General features: G+C 39.2%; 1 long non-coding RNA gene across 1 annotated transcript; it reads left to right on the top strand.

The window, feature by feature from the left end:
- Positions 1-99: 99 nt before the first annotated feature.
- LOC111923349 (uncharacterized) lies at positions 100-18586 on the top strand. The gene is made up of 5 exons (XR_015284723.1): positions 100-368; positions 906-1076; positions 11053-11116; positions 14583-14728; positions 18449-18586. It is a non-coding gene; the product is annotated as an uncharacterized LOC111923349 (long non-coding RNA).
- The last annotated feature ends 1100 nt before the right edge of the window (positions 18587-19686 follow it).

Below are 19686 nucleotides of genomic sequence, written 5' to 3'. Positions count from 1 at the left end.
CGCGCGCGCGCGCGCAGGGCGTGTGCGTGTGCCGGGGTGCGAGCGAGGGAGTGAGGGCGTGAGGGGGCGGGGGCGCGCCTCGTGCCCGCGCGCCTGCGCAGGTGCGCGCGTGGGAGGCCGTGAGGGGGGAAAAGGGGGCGGACGCCCCCGCCCCGCTCCTCCGCCCCCCCGAGGCGCTGCCGCGCCCGGCCCTGCGGCCCCGGTGGCCCGCTGAACTCCCGCAGGTCCCCGGGGACCGGCCGGCTTTGCCCTTGCAGCGAGAGCCTCCTGAAATTATTTAAATGAAAATTTTCCTCGTCTTCTGGGGGTGGTCAAGTGCTGGCGGCACGGGTTTGCCCAGAGAGGTTGTGGTGTCTCTGCCTCTGGAGGTAACTCGAAAGCTGGTGACATCGCCGTCCCTGGCAGTGTTCGAGGCCAGGCTGGGTGGGGTCCCGAGTGATCTGATCTAGTGGGTGGCACATTCCTGCCCGTGGCAGGACATTTGAAACTAGATGGTCTTTAAAAGTTCCTTCTGACCCAAACCATTCTACAGTTCTGTCATTCTGTGGTCCTGAATGACCTGTTCTAATTGGCAGTGGTTTGAGAAGTGGGGTTGGACCAGACCATACCACAAAGGCACCCTGGAGCCTAACCTTTCTGTGATCCTCTGGTCTACAACCACATGAAAATGAGTCATAGAATGCTAAAATCAATTAGGTTGGAAATAACCTCTGAGATCATTGAATTCAACCCATGACCAAACACCACCGTGTCAGCCAGACCGTGGCACTGAGTGCCACAACCAGTCTTTCCTTAAACACCTCCAGGCATGGTGACTCCACCACCTTCCTGGGCAGCCCATTCCAATGTTAAATCACCCTTTTTCTGAAGAAATTCCTCCTGATGTCCGACCTTCCCTGGCACAGATTAAGGCTATGTTCTGTCATCCTGTCACTTGTCACCTGGGAGAAGAGGCTGACCCCCACCTGGCTATGACCTCCTTTCCAATAGGAATGACCTCTTGTAAGTGATCCTACTTTGAGAAGTGGGGCTGGACCACATCACTCCCAGAGACGCCCTGGAGCCTCAACCATTCTGTGAGTTCATGCTCTACAACCACATGAAAATGAAAATATGGTATAAAAAATTTAAAAGAGTGATGCCCAGTGTCAGGTCTAGAGCAGGTAGCTTCTGCCTGTGCAGGGAGCCTGCTGGGGTAGCATGGGCATGGGGATGCCTGCCATCTCTGAATGGTGACATTAGGGACACATCGGCATATTTACAAAGCTGTTAGATACTGAGTAGTGCAGGCAGGCCACTGGGGCTTGGAGTGAGTTGGAACTAAACTCGGATATGGGCCACTGGGTCAGAGGAGCCACACCAAACAGCTTTAAATGCCAAATATAGATGGTTTCTGCACAGAACATAGTCTCCCAAGGTCCTCTGTACAGTCAGTGGACAGAAGTGGGTCCTCCAGGGCATGTCAAAATAGTGGGATGAGTTGGTCTACAGAGGAGCCTGGAAAATTTTAGGAAAACATGCTTTGTCCTCATTTACACCTCTACCCCTCTGGAAAATCAGGCCCTGGGGAATGATTGGAATCTGGAGGGAAGATTTCCTTCTCCCTTGTTGAGTTATGGACTCAGCAAGTCTGCGTGGTTCCATCCTTCATTCAGATCGACCTCAGTCACTGTGCTAAGCCTTGTGAAACTTTGCTGGATGACTCAAGATGATTCATTCATATTTCTGGTGCCCCTCCTGCTTTATAATAAGGATTAAAAATGGATATCACCTTGCTGCTGATCATTGTCTTCCAGTTTTATCCAGTGCTTTCTTACGTGACAGTGTGACAAATACTTTCCTGTGATCCATATCTGAATATGTTTGGTGTGTTTCATCATCTGTCACTCTTCCATTTAGAACAGTTGCAATAAAAATGCAAAAGCTTTTCTTCAAATGTTTTAACATTTGTTTCACAAATGGCAATGGCGAGTGTTTCAATTGAATATTTTAATTTAGGACTTTGGAGAGCTGTGTTTATTCACTTATTTAATTTGTGAATGATTTCCCTTCTTATTATAAGACATTATAAACAAGCTAATGTTTGTCTCCTATATTGCCAGTTTGTCACTTTTTCCTGAGATGGTGGACTGTTGTCATTAGGGCAAATGGCACTGGCATGGATTTCACCCAGTGAAACAGAACACTTGCCATTTAGAGGAAAATCTCTGTTTATTAAAATCTCTGGCAATATGAAGATTACCAGATGCAAAAAAATTAGTGATAGGTCATAGCTTTTAAAGAACTTTTGTACCACTACCTTGCTATTTATTTCTGTCTCTCATGAACCTGCACATAGATATGTTTGCTGACCCTCAAGCTAGCACAGAACAGCCTAGTGCTGGAACAGGAAGCAGAGGTCGGGCTGTGCTGGCTTTGGACCCAGGATCTTAGGATCTGTGTCTGACGCTGTGAGTGCCATGGTGACGTACAAAGATACTCTGGCCCAGCTCAGGTAACACAACATGACTTTGCATAATAATGGCATATCTTGAGGAATATATATGCCTGTGAGGAGTAATATACCTGTGGAGTCTAGTGCTGTTATCTGTCTTGGTCATAGTCTGGAAGTTTCTCACTCTTCAGGAAGTCTGTGACCTGCTGTGTCCTGGAGGTTTGGATGAGTTCAGGGACAGGCCTTTCTTTCCTTCAGGTATCTGTGACTGGCCATACGTGGCAATCTCCTCTGCAGGGTCATGCCCCAGCTATGTCCTAAGGGGCAAGTCTGCTTCCAGGACCCCATGTGCCATTGATGGGGAGCCTCTTCATACAGTTGAGGGATGGAAAATGTCATCTGCTCCATTGCCTTCCTGGGCTGAACAGGTGGAGCATCAGGCTTTGGGATGCATCCTGAGTTACCAGCCGGTAAATTATAGAGCTATCCACAGAAACGAAACAGTCCCATTCAAATAGAAAAATTGTCCTGAAATTACACATTGACATATTTTTCATCTGGGTCCCTACCATCTAGCAAGCTTCCCTTCAGGAAATCCAGCAGGGTCCCATGCCTCTTTTATTCCATCCTAAGCACCCTCTCTCTATTCTTAATCTCTGTGTTTTGACTCCTAGTCTTTCATCCATATAATCAAAGCCACCCTGAGGGAGTGCCTAGTCAAGTGTGAGTCCTCATTACCTGGAATTATTTTTCCTTTGGATTTTATTTTTCCCCCATATGTAGTCTTATAGTGATTTAAATAAAATTAAGGAAAAAAAGGTCATATTCTGGTAACAACTCTTGCAGATAGTGATGGTTTGCTGTACAGAAGAATTGTGAAAACCCTAAATATATGACAGCAGCCCTTGTGCATTGTAGAAATGGCTTTTGTTAGAATTTCCTTTCAGGATATTTCATCTTCACATTGATTTAATCTTCAGTGTTACATGAATTTCATTTAGACACTCAGACCATGTAATGAGCCAAATTCTTCCCATGTACAGAACTGTGCAGTTATTACTGATCTTTCAGAATCTTTGAACCACATACCCTGGTTAAATAGGCTGGGCACTGCACAGCCCATTTAACCTTTGTTTTTTATTTTAACTTTCTCTTTTTTTCCCTCCCATTGGCGAATCAAGTGTTGGAGTCTTCACTTATTTTTTTCTGAATTGTTAGGCAAGCTGGAAACAATTAGTAGGAGCATAACTAAAGTAGGGGTTACATAGAGAATATTTTGGGTTTATTCTAAATCAGTCTTTGTCCATTTCCAAAGGAAAGAAAGAGAATAGAGCATAAAAGAATACTTGCCAATTTATATCAATTTAATAGAAAATAAGTCTTGTCACATAGATATTATTACAATGGCAAGACATGTTTTGCTCCTCCACGGATGCAATAGATTTTTGAAAGGCGCTTATCTTATCATATGCCATTATAACAGAAGTGCCAATTTTCATTAAAATTCTTATGAAGGGGATTAGTACCTGTTTTCTTACAACCTCTTAAAACACCAGGTTCTGACAGAGCCTGTGCTAGACTTGCAGTTATTCCATAACCCACAGAACAGGCAAAGAATGGATGTGTTATAAAGACAGGTGGACATTGTGCTAAACAAAGAAGACAGCAGAGCATTCGGGGGGTAGGCGGGGGAGCTTTTGTCACACAGCTTGTTTAGGCAATTTATTTTTTAATATCTACAGATATAAACATAACTGTATTTCTAAGATAAAATTATTTAGTCATTCCTACATTATAGGGTACCAAGTACAGGACAGCATTGTGCATGAGTAGTAGCTGGCTGTATGTGAGTTCCCTATGCAGAGCTGTGACAGATGGCTGCTGTGATAAAAAGAGAATCATGAACAGAAACAGGGAAATACTTATTACTTCTGGACAGGGAACTGAGGAGATCAATATTTGAAAGCTTTATACAGTCCAGGCCAGCGTGTTTTAAAAAGTACTGAGAAATGAGAGCGAATGCAGGAAAGAGTCACAACAATTATTCTGAAGAGCTGAGGAAATTTCTCTGTTCAAGTTAGTCTAAGAGAAGACCAAGAAATGCATGGATTACAGCATACTTTCACCATGATTTTGAATGGATCTTGAATCTGTCAGAAAATGGTGTAATGTTTGGAAACTGAAGTAAGAGAAGTTCAGATTCAAATCTAAGCTCAAGATTTTAATTCCAAGATAATTATGCTCTGGATCAGCACATTCAGGGCAAGTAATGGTTCCATTTCCTCTCAACACCTTTTTGGAAGATACTTTTATCAAAAACAAATTCAATACAGCCACGTGCCAGAATAAAAACCTTACCCAAAATTAGTAGTAATTTAATTTTTTCCTTTTTGCAGGACATTATAGCAAGGAGAAGTTTCTTATAACTCACAGCATGTTCTCTTCAGGTGGAAGAACTTGGTACTCTGATGGTATGAGATGTTTGAAAACAAACCATTTTCCCCTGGGTTCTCAGTAGTCTGGGCTGCTCTGAGGAGTTGTCCTAGCCTGATGGGATCCTTGCCCATGTCTGATAAATGGCTGAGTATTCATGGTCTTCAAAAGTGTCTGTCTTGGGGGCATATTTCCCTGCAAATATATCTCATGTTTTTCTTGGTAGCTAATGTCTCTTTCCTGCTTCCTTTAACACAACAACACAACAGAAACTGTTTTTCTTTTAATTCTTTTCATAGGTACTTTAAATAACATTTTTTTTTTTCTTTTTTTTTTTTTTTTTTGAGGGGGATGGTGGTGATTTACCATGGGTGGGCTATTCTGGAACTGAAGAAGGTGCACTTTTATAAGCAGATTTTTGCTAGTTTTTTATTACATTGGCAAAAATTGTTTTCATTACAGTCTTCTTTTACTAGTTGGGCATAAAAAATGAGATGAATGAGTGAGAAGCACTGAGCTTCTTTAGAGCTTCACAATGGAGTTCTTCAAAAGACCACAGAGGACATCAGAGAAGAGAAAATGAGACAAGCATATTAAAGATATTAAAATGTGTATGTTGTCCTGGGAAAAGGACAACCCCCTATATTGACCATGCTTAAGTAGAAAGGCTGGCTTGCAGCTGTATTTGGTTGCTCTGTTGGCCAGTAAAATCGTATCTCAAAGTGGAAAATTATTTGAGACACGTTGATTATTCTGCGTATTTTATAAGATGATAATGGGCATTGTGTCTCTTAGAAGCATGGAGAATATTTCTGGGAGTATTCTGAAAAGTATGTCCAGTTATAACAGATAATTCTCTGAAGGGTAAGTGACCATATTGTTGAGACATACAAATGATGATTTAAATGCTCATGCTTGCACCTTGGTGGAAATTGTGGTAATAATGCTTAAAGATATGTTATCAAGCTCATAAATGTCATTAAAAAAAATTATTGAAGTCAGATGTGTTACGGTGCATGAGATGGGAAATGTTAGCTGTGTTAGGAGGTTGGATGGAGGAGTTGTCCAGTAACATGCACTCCTCTTGCAGAAACATTAGTTTTACTGTCTGATTATTGCTTAGTATTACATGGGATGTCCAGTGAGAGGGATTTAGCTGTGAGCTTGGTTGGTGACAAAATCCAGTGAATGGAAGAGTTTGACTTCCTCTTCTGTGCCAAAGCAGAAAGTGTCAGAAATTCTTTGGTGATCCAACATGTCTTTCACAGAATTATCACATCCATGGAAGTAATGCTTCACTTCAATCCATATAATCCATATAATCAATTGAAAGTTTGTTTTTTTTCCTGGGAAAAATCCATCGAAAGAAAAAGCTTGCAGTTCCACTCTGAATGACAGCACCTCTCTGAATTGCTTATTTGTAAATACTAGCGTCAGAGATCTGGGGATTCCAAGTGTGTAATAACACAAGTGCAACTTAGGACAGGTCAGACAGAAGTTTAATTATCTATGATCATAGTTAATGATGTGGAAAAGTGGGGAGCTGGAAACCATCACTGTTAGTTTTTACTTAAAAAGAATATTCTTTTAGTTACCATAAACTTCTTAGCCAGACCTCTTAAATTTTATGTATTAACTACATATGACCATGTCTATAGAGCAGCAGTAGCAGAACCGCTTTTAAGTTTTCTATCAAGACATCACAACAAAGACAAGTAAAAAAATTGTTCTTTTCATCCAGTCATCTTCAGAAGAAGGAAATATACGTGTGTGTGTGTGTGTGTGTGTGTGTGTGTGTGTGTGTGTGTGTATTCCTTAGGGAATGCATGAGCGAAAGAAAGCCTTCTGGAGCAGAAGCTATTCACCCCACTTTATTAAAAGGAAGCACATTTAGTCATGTTATGAAGCTTCTGTATACTGGCATGATTAGTCTCACCTCTTTACCTGACTTTTCCAGTTATTTCCTGCCTTGGTCAGTAGTTACCACTCTACTTATTTTTCACTGGTTTTTCTCTAACCCAGCCCTGTCTCTTTGTATTCAGACTCAAGCTATGTCCTTTAGATTATGATACTGCCTTTATCCACCCCCTGCATGGTGATAAGCCTTGCCCAATCCCTCATCACTGAAGCATCATTCTATCCAAGCTCAACAAATTGAGCCTTCTCCAGCTGATATCCATCCAAAATGCTGCTTGCTGAGGTCACCTACCTAGAGCAGTGTTTTTAACAATTTAATCCTCTCTTAACAACCTTCCACACTGATGGTGGCCTCTCAAACTTCAAATATGAGAAGCTCATTTTCTCTTCCAGTGCCCTGTTCAGGAAATGTTAAATTTAGTTTTGAGATGTGTTCACTGCCTGTAATGAGCTTCTGGGACCCTTCCTCTGCTACCTATTGATCACTTTCCTTGACACTTAGCATGTGTGTCCAGTAAAACATCTTTGTCACCACCTCATTATCTCCCTTCAAATGACTGTTTAAGCTGTTCACTGATTAATTCCAATGTGAGAATTATTAGATGAGGTCTTACAGAGGTCAGACTTGTTGATTCAAAGATACACTATGGTCCTAAACATTGAGAATCTCAATGATTTCTGATTTTAAAGATCAAATTTTATTTGATCTTTGTGCTGTGCGTTATCTATGCCATGTGTGTAGCTGGGTATACTTGTTACATTTTACATTCTGTGTATCATATTTCTAAAAGTGTTCTTATTTTGTATAAAACAGAGGTATTTAATGAGACTTTTCTGTATTTTTCAATTAATTTATGTGGTATCTAAAGAAATAGACTCTTCAGAAACCTCCTGCTTCTCTGACTGCTTTTGCTATCGACCTGTCTAGGCAGCATCTTCCCATTTGGCTAATACAGGCCAAATTAAAACACAGAAAAAACCCCATTATTACTATTACTGGTGGTGCAGGACATTAGACAGCAGACCATGATCCCAGTGACAGATAATGAAACATCAACGCATGGGGGTTTTTTTTGATTGCTTTCAGAATTCCCTTTTGAAGGCAAAGGTGTGGTAAAAATTAGAACCTGTGTTTTCTGTTGACTCGTCTTACATTCACTCTCACTCTTCTGTTAAGCAAATAGTGATAGAATAAAGTTACTATTGTACTTTTTGGACAATACAGCAATACTGAATTTTAAAAGCTAGGCTTATTTTCTTTTGGGATGCCCATCTCAAATACTAATAAATAATTTCTTCAAAAATTTTGTAATTTACAGACATATATCAACAAAATCATCGGACTTGGTGTTTAAACTCTGAAAGCTGCACAGGTCTCTAGAGCAATTTCTGTTTCAGGAGAAGAAAGGGTTTTTTTAATATCTATAGGGCTAACTATAGCCTATCATGAATTATAAACTAGATCATAGGCTTCTAATATTTTAGTATCTGGACAGTGACCCAGAACAACCTCTTTCAGTGGCCATAAAAATGATTGATTTTCTTGGCTCATTCATACATAGAAGTATTTTCAGCTAAGATGGCCAGTTTCTGTAATGAGAATGATTTTGAGTTACAGATTTCGGAATTTCACAGAGATCATATCTATTCACAGATCAATTATTTGAAACCAGTATCAGTTCTTGCTGTGGCATTTATATGCTGGCATGCTAATTATAAGTAAGTCTTATTTTTGGTTCAGTGATCATGCTGATAATTAATTTTTTTTATACTAGCAATTGCTCTTATTTAAATTTTAAAATTGACGATTTTAAAATATGTATACTAGGGTTGAAATGAAGTCTTGAAAATTACATGCTTACTAGCATGTATTGTCTGGAAATTAGTGTATTGTCATATTTGTTAAAATGCTGGTATTTCCCTAAATGTCAAATATTTTATACATCTGACATTTAGAGACTGTAAAGGAAAGAGAAATGGTAAAATATGTGACCATAGAGCTGATTGAAATTTGAATTTAATTGAAATGTGGCCTTATAAATCCAGGTCTATAGGGCTGCTACCCTGGTCATAGATGCAGGAGGTGTGTGACTAAGTATCTGAACCTGTGAAGATTTATAAGAGCCATCATTTTTCATAGCAGTCGTATGAAATAAAAAATGGTACTTGAAAGACAGATTGAGGACCAGGAGGGAAAGTGTGATGAGCAGAGCTGGTGGTTCATCATGATTTCATTTACATGATTGTAAATCTGTGACTGCTCGATGTCACCTGTACGCATTTGGGTTCAGTGCCTGATGACATTTAATAATCTCACAGTCCTGGCCGGGAACCCAGGGCTGGTGTAGCAATGGTGCAAACAAGCGCAACTGTACAGCTCCTGTACACTGGGAACACTGGGCTGCCTTGGATGGAACAACAAATGCAGGCCCAGTAAATACAGCCACTGTTTCTATTGCAGTAAAATCTGGGAGGAACTCCTGAATACAGCATCTATTCAGAGACCTCTGTCCCCTTGCCTTTAAGGGGGATGAATATGCAAGGAATTCCTGAGATGAAATGGTTACAAGAATGATGCCTGATTATGATCAAGATTCTATCCTTCAGTCTGACGGTTTGCAGTGTAATTTTATCTGCTCATTCTGCTAAAAATTGCTCACTGGGGAAATTACAACCACTAAAATCATTTGGGGATTTCAAGCCTGGTAGAATGATTTTTCTCTCATTTTTCTCTCTCTGGCAGGGAAAATACAGCACTTCTTCACAGGGTTGAGAGGAAAGGGGGGTGGGAGAAAAACCATTGGAAGTGGTTCTCCTGGGAGCCTTCCCTGGGGAAAGCACCACTTCTGAATCTAAAGTAATGTTGTTCCAGTGCCTTTGTGTAAAATTAGTCCATACTCATAGCTTAACACTGTAGCAAACTGATTCCCAGCACTGAAGAATCCAGCCTTGCTTTTTTTCTTTATCACTTTGTTTAGCTCTGTTTTTAACAATCTTGCCACAAAGGCTGCTATAACCCTTCTGGTTTCAGCTGTTCCCAGAAGGGCTGTATGTGCCAATAAACACTGCAGAAATGGCCTGACCAGAAACTACAACAATACTCATTTATGGATGCATGACTGGTACATTTCTTCTTTCCATCTTTCTTCTTAAAGCTCTGTGGCACAAGGATGGTTTGTAGCGCACAGAACAGCACAGAAGGTAGCTAGGTAGCCAGATGAAGGAGTACAATGCTGACCAATTGTAACATGAGAAGTTTCTGAAATCCTGTGTGGTGGCTATTGTATGGAAAAAGTAAATATACCTGTGCTTACATCCTTGCAACTGTAAACATCCTGTGGCAGAAACGCTCAAAGCCATGAACTGTAACCATTCTAGCTTAAATAATTCTTCTTTTTTTTAGATGTTTTTGATTAATTCTATGGCTATCCATTGTCAGCTTCAGATTAGCCTGTTGTCACATTATTACTTGTGTGCCGAGCAGGACCAGCTGCGAGTACAAAAGCTGTGAAACTCTGAGCTGCAGACATGTTAGATCCTGAGTGGTGAATCCAGTGACAGGACCTTGAAGTGGTTATTGCCCTTAATTGTCATAGCATTCTTAAAATTCTGATAGGCAAGTTGCTGTGAATTACACCTTTTGGGGGTTAGAATATTTGTAATATTTTGTCTAAAGTCTTTTACTATCAGAGCAGCTCTTGGGGAAATTTGGTATGAAATAGGTTAGGCAGAACTAACTTCTACTGATGTAGGCCAAGTCAGTTCTCAGCGGCATACTGATGCAACATTGATCTAAAACAGGTTTCCAAAATGTTGGGCTGTGGTTTTATCTGTTTGCTGAGTACACACAGGACAGGGAGATCTGGATCCACCATCTGGCAAACATGAGGCATGTATGCTGGTCTGAAAGTGCTCCAATTATGACTGTAATTAGCTGCTTGAAATGGGTGCTTGGAAACATGACAAGTGTAGTAAGTGAGACAAGAAGATATAGCAAGTGCATTATTAAGCAAAGCAGTGAGTTAGAGAGCACATGGTCATCCTTGACAGTAGCTGGCTGGTAATGAATAAGAAAATGTGTGGTATGATGTAAAGAAAAAAATAAATACATATTACAATAGAAGCTGGAATGCACAGTTGTTGCTCTCAGACTGCTGGAGGGTTTTGCCTCTCTGTCTGGATTTTTATTCCTAATTTGCTATGCTTTTGTGTATCCTTCTATAAGTGATTCATCTTTTAATGAGTGTTAATTCTAGTCTTTATTTCAGAATTCAGATCTGTGGCAAGTGAAAGAGGAAAATTCTGGACTACTCAGTAGCTAGGCAAGAGTAGGTAAGAGCCCTATTTGTAAGAAAAAGAAATCTAGCAATCAGTAACTGATCTAGTATATTTTCATTTATGCCAGGAATGTATTTCCTTTATTTTTTTTTTTCCTTTTGGTTTTATTTGGTTTGGTTTGGTTTGGGGTTTTTTGTTTTTTGTTTTTTTGGTTGCTGTTTTTGTTTTTTTGGGTTTTTTTTCCCTTTGCTTTGCTACATCCATCCTTCTGAATATTAAAAAAAAAAGGAGGAACATTATAAAAATCACCAGTACTCTTGTGTTGTTGTTTAACCCCAGCTGGCAACTAAGCACCACACAGCTGGTCCCTCACTCCTCACCCTTGCCAGAATGATGGTGGGGAAAATAATTGGAAGGATATAAGTGAAAAAAATTGTGGACTGAGATAAGAATGGTTTAATAATTTAAAGAAAATAAGATAATAATACTAATATTTATAACTTTTAAGGAAAAATAAGGTAATAAAAAAGGAGATTATTTAAACCCTAGAAAGACAAGTGATGCAAATAAAAAACAATGACCAGTGCCCAGCCAGTCCCTGAGCAGTGGCCTCCAGCCAACTTTCCCCCTACTTTGTATGCTGAGCATGGCACCACACAGCCTGGGATATCCCTTTGGTCAGCTGGGGTCAGCTGTCCTGGCTGTGTCCCCTCCCAACTCCACTTGCTGGTGGGGTGGGGTGAGAGAAAAGGCCTTGATGCTGTGTGAGCCCTGCTCAGCAGTAACCAAAACATCTCCATGTTATTACTGTTTCCAGCACAAATCCAAAACACAGCCCCACACCAGCTACTGTGAAGAAAATTAACTTTATCCCAGCCCAAACCAGCACATCTTGATACAAATGGTTAAAACACACTTGCATCCGTTTTCAAGATACAAATTTCATCCACTAAAGTGAAACCTCCGAGGACACACCCACTGGTTTGTACTATTTATGAGATATGTATTATTTATTTAACCTAAATACTTGTGTATGCCTTTCCATCACGTAAAAAAAGCGCAAGAGATTGTGCAGGCAGTGTATTGACAAGCTGCCTGGAACCACTTGTCTAAACCATAGGAACACTCTGCTATGCCTTTTTTTTTTTTTTAATTTATTTGATTCTGTAGCTGCTGTGGTGTAGTTGTGTATCAGTTCTACAGACTGACTTCTTTGGTCTTTTATTTCAGTGCTTTGACATTTCCTTGCCTGTGCACTATGTAAACTCTGGCTACCAGAGTAAGCTAAGTTTGGAATACATTTATTTTAAAGCATTTTGATTCTTTTTTAAAATTGTGGATGTGGGCTCATTAGAAGGGAGTCAATCTGAATTGATTTCAGAATAAATACAAATGTTGAAAACCAACCAGGTTTGGTTAAGAAAAAGAAGGAATACTCCTCATATGTTTCTCAGCTGTACCACAGCATACAAAAACAAGTCCAGCAGAAACCAAAATGTTTCCTGAAATTCATTATTTATTACCTTGGTTACTGTCAAATCATTGTGAAAGTGAATTAAATCACTCACTATGTAAAGCCTAAAACACCTTGGCTGTGACTTGGTTTCCAAAATGTGGAATACATTTAATACTCGTTTGAATAAACCTATGGTTTGGCCACCTTTTTTCTGTCTGTTCTAAACACCTGTTTTCATCTAGCTCTACAGGATGGACCACAGTTCTGCATTTAGCTTTACACTCCGAACAGCTCTACTGAAATCAATGATAGCAGTTGACTTTGAACACAACCCACAATATCACACTTCATTTCCTCTGGAAAAGAAACCCTGGGGAAAACTACAGTGTAACTAGCCAAACTGATGGGAATTTTATAAGATGACTGTAAAACACTTAAAACTCAACTATGCTCTTGTGACTTCATTCTGTCCTTTCTCTTTGAATGCTAGCTCATTTCTCCTGACCTTGTGTTACTTGAAAGCTGACCTATTTCATGCCAAAAGAAAGCTTCAGAAAAGATTTGTGACAGGAGAATGTTTCAAGGAACTAGGAAAAGAGTAAAGGAAAGGAAAATTATGTTTGACAAATTAAAAAGATGGTTCCTTAAATCCACATTATTAGTTGATTAGTTGGTACATTTTAATCCAGAAATCCAGGCTGGTTTTGACTTTACTGCCTGATTTTCTGTTCTAGTGCATTCAAAAGAAAAAACAACTACGATCCATCTATGTGTTTGATGACTTACTGCATGCAATTTTGAGTTGTTTGTAGTATTCAAACATGTCACTAGATTTACCATTCTCATATGTAATTATTCTTTCATACATCATTGTACCTATCAAGCATTTTCAAACAAGCTACTTTGTTCTTCATCTGTAATAGCTGTATTATAGAATTATTGATAGATTAAACTAATCTTGTAATTTCCTTATTGCATCAAATCCATCAAGATTTTTAGCAAATGCTTATTTTAGTGTCTTGCCCACTATTTTATGTTACTCAGTAGTTAAGATATGGGCTTGACTTTTAAGAAATATGAGGTCAAAATCATGTTTTGCTCATACTTTCTTGGTTAACTAAGTCCCTATGCACAGGAACAAAATAAGCATCTTGTATCCTCTAGCCCTCCAGTTTCTCTGTGTATCTAGTTTAGGGTTAGATAATGTCTGAGTGTAATTTCAGACAGCTTAGTTTAGGAAGGACCAGTCACTCTGAAAGTGATTGCTTCTCCTTTGCTTCATGATGAGAGGAACCCAGGTTAATAACTCAGATTAAGACACTAAAAGTTCTATGAACTTTTAGTGAACCTCAGTCTTCCAGTGTTTCAGCTCCTCCTCTCTGAAGCAGACATGGCAGCATTACCATTCCTCAGGAAGCTGTCACAAGGATGCTAATAATTCCGAGGTATTTATGAATCATAATAGAAACTTATATGAATATAAATATTTATCTCATGCAAAAAGGAGAGCTTCTGACTCCATCCAATTGAGACTTCCTTGTAGTTTTGCATTTACCAAATATATTTTTGCTACCATTTGTTATTAGAGAGATTTTGCATATAACATGTGGGAAATCTGAATTTTTTACATATTTTTACAGGCTTCTTTAAAAGCAAAAATGTAATGGTATATATATTACCAAGACTTCTAAAGAACAGACAGACCCTTAAACTGCCTTATTGCACCTTAAAAAATAAGCAGCAATACATCTTAGAGCCATCCCTGGGAAAGAAAAGTTCCACTATGAAGGGCCACAGCAAAGAGGGAATTTGAGACTTTCTAAATATGGGGTGGAAGTTTTTCCTTTGACTATGGAATCTGAAGGGCATCTGTATTCTGGAGTGCCATTTCCAGCAGTGAATGCAATGAAACATGGGCAGCTTGAATTAATCATGATGATCTCATGTCACCTCACAAAAAAAGATAGGAAGCATAATCAAAATTAAAAATGTGTGTTAAGCTGGAGAGAGGCACTTCAGAAAACTTTTCTAAGCTTACCTGATTTATTTTATTTTTTTTTTTAGGTAATGGGCTGCATGGAAGATGACTCAATGAAACATCCCAGCATGAGTCATTATAGCCTAAGAAAGAAAACACATGAAGTGGCAAATCAGATGGTTTGATGGACTGTGTTGCTGCTCCATGTAACTTTGTGTATGTAGGATCTCTGGTAAGGCTGGGCTGTCTGAAGCTGGTTCCTCCTCCAAGTTGATAATATAGGCAGTGTGTAGGGGGTGAATACTGGTGTGGTGTGTTTTGCGGGTGAGCGCACTCCTGCGTTTGCTACAGCATTTCTGGTGCTATGTCACTTACTGTTATGTCACTCATCGCTTTTTTTTTTGATCTTATTGCAGCTCAACAGCTAGTAAGTTCAGAATTAATGTGCAGCAGTAGCTCCCCATGGAGCAGATATTTAAGGCCAGTATTTCAATATCAAAATCCCATAGGCACAAATTAAAACCACTCTCCTTGCAAGATTTACAGCTCTCTTTCTGATTAGCAAGAGCCAGACATTGTTTCCTGAAATGTCAGTTTTGCTGCAGCTCAGTAATGGATGTGACACTAATTAAAGAAAGCAGAGGAGACAAAAGCATTGCTGTTGTAACTCTGGCAAAGCTGCAGGCAGATAAGTATTTGACTCTAGTGTTGTGTTTTGGATACCTGCACAGAGTAATACTTGCATCTGTGCCAGTAGTTTGTAGAGCACGTTACTTCTCTTTTGCATACTTTCTTCTGTATCAGGCACCTTTTTGCGATGCAGAGGCATTTAGCTTCTTTCTCCATGGAGCAGGCTGTGTGGTTCAGGGAAAGCACATTTTATTTCATGTGCATTTTCCTATGGAGAAATCTGCTCTTCTGTCTGTACAATGAGAATGAAAGAAGTCTGAAAAGTTTAAGTGAGAGCCACGCGAAAAGTAATGGAAATCTCTGGTACAAATGGGGTGGAATATGTGAGAAAGTATCAGAAGTCTGTATGTCCTCACTAATCAAGAGGAAATGGTCTGTACTTCATGAAGGGAGCATTCTATTTTTGCATAACTGGCTACAGATTTTTGAGACAACCAAGACTTTGAGAGAAGGCCCTGACCCTTTCAGCTCTTGGTCTGTAGCACTGACCCGATAGCTGGAGCTGTCAAGATGTAAACTGAGCTTCAAAAAGTGCCAGTAGCTCTGTATGAAATTTGTAAACATGGATCACAAAATAGCTGTAAGGGAGAATTCAGCCAGTCCTTGCAGTCTGGAGGCCCTTTGTTTTATTCCCTCTGTTTATATAATTTTGAACAGGTCCCTGATGAAGTGCTGCCTTAGACTTCAAAGCCAGAAATCAATAAGTATATTTTAACTTTAAGGTTGTTGGGATTCAGTTCCTTGGATGGGTATGTACAGAGTGCATGGATGCGGAGATTTAATGTAGCAGTTTGTTATTTTCCTAATTATGCATCTTTTGTAGGATACATTCTTGAGCTGGTAAGGGAGCAGCTAACTAGGATTTACTTAGCTGTGCAAACAGCCAATGCTGAATGAAATGCCTGGATGGACACAGATTCTAGAAAGCTGCTGTTTTCCTTGTTAGCCTTTTTCAACCCCTTTTCAAGCAGTCAGATTGCTTTAGAATTAAGGTCATTAAGAGAAATGGTTAGTTCCTCAAATCAAAGATGTCCAGACATAGGGAAGGAGAAATTCCTCACTGCAAATGTAGCATGGAAGTATAAAGAAATAAAATATGCATAGCTTAAGCTATTTTAGGGGAAAGGGGAGAATTACAAATTCTCCACTTCCTTCCTTGGCCCCTTGGCTGTGTGATGCACACACATTCTCCATCTCTCTTGACTGAGAGAGATGGAGAAAGCCAGGTTACTTTATGCAGACATATTTTAAGGTATACCTGTGCAAACATACAACATGTGTGGCATGCAAAGGATGGTCTTCTGCTTTCTAGAAAAGGAACCAAACCCTCCAATATTTCTAAACAATTCTTTGCACATTGAAGTGGTCACTGTCCCAGTCCAGCCTGGTGCAGCTGCACAGGGTCCTGCTTTCAGCAAGCAGCTGAACTGGGTTCAATACTAGGTTCTCTGTAAATAAATTGCAGAGTTAAATATTTAGTTCACTTCAGCATTACTGCAATGTTTTTCAGATGTCTTCTGGCTGGTGTCATTACTGGTTGTCACAGCATGCTTATTACAGCATTGCAGGGAGCTGTTTCCACTACAGAGCAAAAGCAAGCCTATCTGCTGCTCCCTACCAAGAAGTCAGTGCTTTACTGCTCAGTGCAGAAAAGACAGACTGCTGTTCAAATAAAACTGTCCAGCACTGTCTGTAATGGTAGAATGGTTAATTGTGCCATGAATAAAAATTGTGAATACATAAAATGCTGGAATAGTGGCCTTTGTTTCCTTTAGTTAAATGTGTTCAGCTGGTTCAGGTGAAAATTGTACTGAGCCAGGGTCCTATTATTATCCTACTACTGCTAACTTAATTAATAGCTCAGCGCTGGCAGGTATAATTTTGTGCTGCTTACTATATAACAATGCAGCACAGGTCTTACCAGTGAAGACAGTGGAAGGTATAACGGATGGATGGGGGAAAAAACACCCCAAACCAGATGAGCTGGAGCACAGGTGGTATGTGAGAGAAGGGAGGAGATGACAGTGCAGCAGGTTTTTATAAACCTGATCATTAATTTGGCTCATGTGTCTCTTTACTAGGTATGCTCGGCTAGAATACATAATAGAGCTCAGTCTGGAGTCATTTAAGGCCACAGTGGCTTGGTGAGGGAGGACCAGTTCACATATGAAAGGCAGAATCTGAGAAAGTTCTGACAGGAGGGAGAATTAAGCTTTTGGGCAGATTTTATCCTGCAAATTCTTTAAATGTGCTAGCGTAGCAGTGAAAGTAATTTCTGGTTTAGCTGCTCAGAGAAGCTGCCCTCACTCGTGAGTTGGTGAGTTGGCCTCTTGGATCTTTTTTTATTGTTTTATTGGTTTTTTTATTGTTACTTGATGACCCAGCTGGCAGCTTTTCTCTTTTAATGTTTAATTAATTGCATATATATTTCCTATGCAGATTCATTACACAGCTTGACTCTGAGTTGCTTTTTTTCAGTCCTCTCTTCCGCACAGTTAGCGTTTATGTGGCTTTTCCTCATAGTGATGTGTTCTGGAGCAAAGTACATCTCTCTTCTCTTAACTAAATAGCAGCCCACAAGACAGAGTGGTACATAGAAAAAGTAAAAACAGAAAAGTGATGAGAAAGGTGATGAAAAAATATAAGATTGTTTCCCTATATCAGAAGAATTGTTCCACTTTTGTTTAACCAAGTGAAATTTCCTGAGGGGTAAGAAACAAATGATTCCTACCATAAATGAACTGTGAATTATTTTTGCAGATAGAATTTTTAACTATACCATATCTGATCCTCCTGCTGGTGGGAGCAGAATGTAACAGCCTGTAAACCAGAAACCAACTAGTTCAGTTGAGTGTTTATTGTCTGTTTTTTCGGATTACATTTGTAGTTTGTTTAGCCATTCTCTAATAGTAAAAGAAAAAGGTGAGAATTTTGTTGATTCATATTTTCAAATCTACAGATTTCAAGGATGCAGCTCTTGCAATATTGCAGAATAACATAAAGACATGTTAATGATGAGACTGCTGTTCTACTCACAGGCAGCAGTAAAAAATGCAGGGCAAATTCTGCAATCTCAGATATTTGAAACCATGATCTGTACATCTAAAGTTTGTGAGAACAGCCTTCATAATATAAGGTGCTTTCTAGTTTATTTAGTAATAAATTGTGGTTGTCCTATTTTCCTTCTGTTTTTCAGCCATTAGGATTCCCACGAACATTTAGCCCATATTTGTAATTAGTGTGTTTTGTTTTCCACATACAGCAGTGAAGCTAGAAGTGCTGAAATTGTATCTCCATTGAAGTCTGTAGAAGTGTCTATCTACTTCAGTGTTTTACTATCACTTTTTCCATGGTAGACATGTGACCAAGAATTCTGAGCACAAATGCCATTCTTTTGAAGGTAATGAACTGAGGCAGAGATTGAGACCATCCTGCTCTTCCTTTTTCTTATTAGCTAGAGTTATCTCTGTAAGCTGTGTGGTGCAGAGAATTGTCTTCATCTATACTGCACTGTGTATAATACAATGCTACTGGGATATAAATAGTAAACAATGCTGATTAACAAATTCAGATAACTAAGTAGGTGCCTCTACCTTTGTTGCTTTGAGAATTTGAGATCTTGTCTTTAGTAGGAAAATAAGGCAGACATACAAATTGAAGTTTTTTTTTTTTTTTTTAAATGAAGCTTTGTGCCTTATGTTTGAAAGATATTGTGGTTATTAAGACCCCAAGAGAAATTAAGTTGTGCATGGCTTAATTTGAAAAGTTGCTTCTTTATGCATCCAGAGTGCTAGTGCCAATTCCAGAAATTTTGTTGGTGTTTGGGGAGAGAAGGCAAACAAGCAGAAATATCCAACTTATATTCTAAGAAACTCAGGAGATAAAATGAAAAAAAAAAAAAAAAAAAAGAACAACACTAATCTTAGGTATACAGAGGATTCATGAGCTTCTACAGAAACCACCTATTTAAAGTCATCATATTTTATAAATAATCCAGTGGATTCTGGAGTGTGTGTTTTTCCTTGTCTATTGTTCTCAAGAGACTTTGTTTGGTTTGATCTATGCTGTTTTATGTAGTCAACTTGAGTAAGAAGAGAGTGCCAGTTTTTCTGTTGAAATACATGTGACCTGCCAACCATCAAAACCCAGCATTTTTAAGAAAAAAGGACATTTTAATTTGTGAAAGGCATGTCCCAATCAATCAAAACATGCTAGTGAAAAAAACTACAGAACTTTAATCAAAAAAGCTAAATAATAAAGGCAAAATGCTGGACCTTGAGCTGGATGTCATTTGGTGCAGATTTGTTGAACCCCCATGCTGGTTACCAGGATAAAGATGTGATGCATGTTTCTGTTTACATCTCTGGTTTTATTTGGATCTCTTTATTTTTTCCCTCTGGGAAAGTTGTTCTTTGACCCAATCATTTTTACAATGAAAATAAATATCTGCAGTAGCTGTTTTCTTGCTGAAACAATTTTTTTTTCCTATTATTGCAAACA

This window comes from Cyanistes caeruleus, chromosome 3, assembly GCF_971803275.1.
Source record: "Cyanistes caeruleus chromosome 3, bCyaCae1.hap1.1, whole genome shotgun sequence".
NCBI lineage: Eukaryota > Metazoa > Chordata > Aves > Passeriformes > Paridae > Cyanistes > Cyanistes caeruleus.
This window is presented reverse-complemented; position numbering and strand designations above follow the sequence as displayed.